This window comes from Elephantulus edwardii, unplaced genomic scaffold, assembly GCF_000299155.1.
Source record: "Elephantulus edwardii isolate Elephantulus edwardi_28Jun2011 unplaced genomic scaffold, EleEdw1.0 scaffold00486, whole genome shotgun sequence".
Lineage (NCBI taxonomy): Eukaryota > Metazoa > Chordata > Mammalia > Macroscelidea > Macroscelididae > Elephantulus > Elephantulus edwardii.
Genome location: NW_006400236.1, coordinates 551,847 through 556,266, shown reverse-complemented (window position 1 = coordinate 556,266; position 4,420 = coordinate 551,847). Strand labels below are relative to the sequence as shown.

At 46.6% G+C, this 4,420-nt stretch overlaps 1 pseudogene; it reads right to left on the bottom strand.

Moving 5' to 3' along the window:
* Positions 1 to 1,428: 1,428 nt before the first annotated feature.
* On the bottom strand, positions 1,429 to 3,150 carry LOC102856600 (annotated as a pseudogene).
* Positions 3,151 to 4,420: the final 1,270 nt, after the last annotated feature.

Here is a 4,420-nt window from a genome sequence, read left to right as displayed (position 1 = left end):
GGTTTTTGCGTCTTTGATTACCTGGGGAGATGGGAAGGGTCTGAGGCTGGCCTCTAAGCTGCCCAGCCTTCAGCTAGTCGGATGCCTAACCCCTCCTCTGAGCAGCCTGCCAGAACAAATGTTGCACGGATTTTGCATCTTTGATCACCTGGGGAGATACTTAAAAACAACAACAACAACAGGCATTCCTTGAAGTTTCTTTGTGATTGTAGTTATACACCTTACAACATAAGCAAGCAACAAACTGGAGGGGAGGAAGACCATGTATAGATTGAATCCTATTTAGTGTAATGATGAATTGTCAAATAGAAATAAACATAGCTCCCCTGTGGAAGCATGCATGTTAGCAGAATTTCAATAGATAAAATACAGGATTTTAGGAGTTTACATTGCAGTATTGAAAATAAAAAGAAATTATCTTAAAACATTTCATCACCACAATAACAGTAGTCAGGAAAGGTTAGAATAAAATGCTTGGAAAAGTGGAGAGTCAATGAAAGATAGGTAGACTTTCAATGAGATGGATTGGCACAATAACAAAAACAATGGATTTGAGCACAGAGGGAATAATAAGTTTAATGCAGAATATGGCAAAGTTACTCATCTGTTAATCATAAACTTATTAGCAGGTAAAATTGACTGCAAAGTGCCTAACAACAAAAACACTTTTAAGAAGAAAATTCACTATAGGTATTGAATATCACATGACTCAGAGTCAAAGAAAGAACTAGTAAAATAGAAGAATAGCATCTAAAGGCACTATCTAAATCAAGTAAAAATGCTAATATATGAATGCTATATTAACAATGTAGAAAATAATGAGGCTAAAATTGATACCTCTGAATTATTGGTGAAGAGTCCTGACTATATGAAGACCTTTCAAAAGAACAAACAAAATTATCTTGAAGGAGCTAAAACTAGAGTGCTTCTTGGAAGTAAAGATAGTGAAAATTTTCCTCACATATTTTGAGGTTGATGTCAGGAGATACTTAGTCTTTGGGAAAAACCCATCATTCTTGGAAAAAGAAAGTAGAAAGTAGATGAAGGGAAATCCTTAGCAGGATAGATTACACAGAGATTTTTTTTTAATTTTATTTTTTTTTTAGCCAGGGATGGTTTTTCATTGTACTGACACCTGCCATAGGTGCGAGTGTGAAACCTCCTCTCCCGACTTTTCTAGGCATAGTTCCCTAAACTCCAATCAGTCCTGCTCCAAGCACAGAACAGGAAGTGACCGTGTGATGCTAACAGAACACCTGTTTGGCGCTATGATACAATTTGGGGTCACAGCCAGAAGCCCTCCGGCCCCCAGATGCTCCCACTAAAGTGAACTACTCTGCGCTGGAAAGAAACTGGAAAATGATGAGGGGTGCTAGCCAGCGAATCCCAGGAGCACGCGCTCAGAGTACAGTCCTGCCTCGGCTGGACCTACGTGGCCTCGAACTCATCGATCCTCTGCTTGGTGTTGCCCTGCCAGATCCGCCGCAGGGTCTTGTACTTGTCACGCCCCTGCCGCATGTTTTCATTGTGGATGGTGTTGTGGGTCCTCTTGTTCTCATCCTGGGCCTGGGAAAACTCGTTGGTCCTCAGCTGCTGCTGCAGGCGCTCGTTCTTCTCGGCCTCCATGATGCTCTTCTCCTTTTTGCGGTCATCTATGATGCCCTCACTGGACAGCTCGGCACTGTAGCCCTCCTCCGGCATGTTCTCCTGGACATGGTAGTTCACCGGCTCAGACACCGGGGGCAGCGCAGTGGCGGGGCACCATCTCGCCAGGTGCAGTTCCTCCTTGGTCTTCATCCTGGGCCTCTTTGGCTTGGTGCCGCCACTCTTCCACTTCGTCCTCCTTGTGCCGGGCCTCTTCCAGAAGGGCAATCTTGGCCATGTACTCAGCCAGCTCTGCAACCAGCTGCTCCTGACTCTATCTGATCCACCGCCTGGCGCTCCAGCTCCTCCTGGGCTCACAGCGCGGCCATGCGGTAGGTCTCCAGGCACTCTGCCTCCTCCTGCTCCCGCTTCCTCTCCTCCTCCAGCTGCAGGGCCCTCTGGATCTGGTCAGAGAGCTCTTTCTCGGCCTTCTTGGTCTTCTGCTCGTAGTCCTGCAGCCTCTGCACCAGCTCCTCCTTCTCCCGCATCATCTGCTCCTTCTCTCTCTCCACTGTCTCCCTCCTCTTCTCCTTTCCAGCTCTTGGCGCTCCAGCTGCTTCTGGTGCTTCTCCTCGCGGACCTGGGGCTTCATCTGCTACACCTCGATGGTGTCGGGCTTGTGACAGCGCATGAGCTCATGGTTGCCCATGCACAGCTGCAGGATGCGCTTGTTGATCCTCAGGCGAGGGGCATAGAACACGAAGTCCGGGGCCTTCTTGTCAATGGGTTTAATGACAAACTTCTTGTCTTTGAAAGAGATGCTTCTGATTTCACTCCAAGGGAAGCCGATCTTTGGGGTCAGCTTGTCTTCTTTCTCGTAAATGTTCAGCCCAAGGGTGTCCACTCCGAGCCAAAGGTCGGTGCCTTTCTTGTTCTTTGTCTCGAAATAGTTGATGCCGTACATCTCTAGGTCCTGCGGATCTTCAGGTACTCTAGCATGGCGCTGTCTCTGAGCATCCCGTGCTGCTCGGGGTGCCACACTTGGATACGGTCTTCCCACTGGTCCCAAGTGAGCTTGTGCTGGTCCATCACCCTCTGGGGGATCAGGCGCTCGGAGCTGAGGTCCCCCGACTTGTGGTTCTCTTTGTTGTAGTCTCCAAACTTGGCCTGCACGGCGTAGAAGCCCAGGAACATGGCTGTCTCTGGTGGGCAGTAGATCTCATCGCTCAGAATGCCGTCCTTCACTTGGAGGAAGAAGAGCTTCTGGGTGGTGTCCTGGATGAGTTCCTCCGACACAACTTCTGGGTAGAACTTGGCTCAGAACTTGAACTGGAGAGCATTCTCCTTTTTGAGCTCCTGGGCAGACACCTTTTTATCCAGTTTCAACCAAGTAGGAAATCCTTTATTATCCACGTACTGGAGGCCAAAGTACCACAGTCCCCGAAGGCCAATGGTCTTAACCACCTGGTCGAAGAGCTGCTTCCCGGTGGTGTTGGGATGGATGGCGAACTCCAGCTCTGTGTTCATGGTGGTAAGCCACACAGTGATTGGTTTAGGCATTTTCGGTTGCTGGGGGTGGGGTGGGGCTTTGTCGTAAATCCCTGGGAAACACGGCTTGGCTCTGAGCGGCAGCGGCCGAAAGGACCTTCCTGGGCTGGATGTGAGGAGCAGTGGGACCAGGACGGAGAACAGAGGCTCCTCCAGGCGCACCGAGACTCAGATTGCACAGAGATTTTTATGTTTGGTAAAATAGAGAATTAAAAAAAAAGTGGGAAGATCTTTAATGTGATGGATTGGCATAATGACTGCAACAGTGGGCTGATACATGGAAGATAGCGTGAATGACACAGAATAAGGCAGTGTTTAATCCTGCTGTACTAAGTGTTGCTATGAGTTTTAGTTGACTAGATGACACTTACAAACAAAGACAATAGAAATAAAAGCCAAGAAACTTCTTAATCAGATAAAAAAGAATCCTTAATAATCTTCCTTATTAAAGCATTTAGGACCCAATAGGTGGGCCTTTGGGATTAACAACTCCCTTGGTAGCAGTCAGAATATCAGTGGACAAATTCAATTGGGTAAATTTGCTATCATGGACATTTCCAAAGCGTTGAAGAGTAGTGATGTAAGTCTGGAGACTAAGGTTCACCTGATCCAGATCACGGTCTTCACAATTACTTGCTATGCATCAGAGAGCTGTACAATGACTAAGGAAGACAGAAGAATTGATGCCTTTGAGCTGTGGTGCTGGAAAATAGTATCGAACACATCATGGGCTGCTACAAGAAAACACAGGTCTGTATTGGAGAAGGTGAAATCAAATTTCTGCCTAGAGACAAGGATCTTGAAGCTCCTTCTCACATATTGTGGGCACATGACCAGCAAGGTCTAGCCCTTACAGAAAGATATCATACTTGGTATAGTGGTGGGACAGTGTAGAGAAGAAAGACTTCAGATAGAGTGACAAGATAACTGGGGTAATGGGGGCAGGTGTGACAGTTGGTGAGACTGGCTCAGGAACAGGGCAAGGTTTAGAAATAGTGTGCATAGGGTGGCTAAAAATCACGAGTGACTCAATGGCACATAACCACAACAGGATTGAATGCTAATTCATGACTTAAAAGTTAGATTTATTTCTTGATAGCCTCTTCCTGGAGACTTAGTAGATATAGAATATGTGCCAGTGGAGTATTAAGGCTTCAATAGACTAGAAAGACCTAGCAATCTACTCCTGAATATTAGGTAATGAAGTCCTTTGGATCACAATGACTTAATACTCAACCAGTCAGAGACATGGTGCTGGATAGGGCAAAACTTTCATCTAATTTCATGA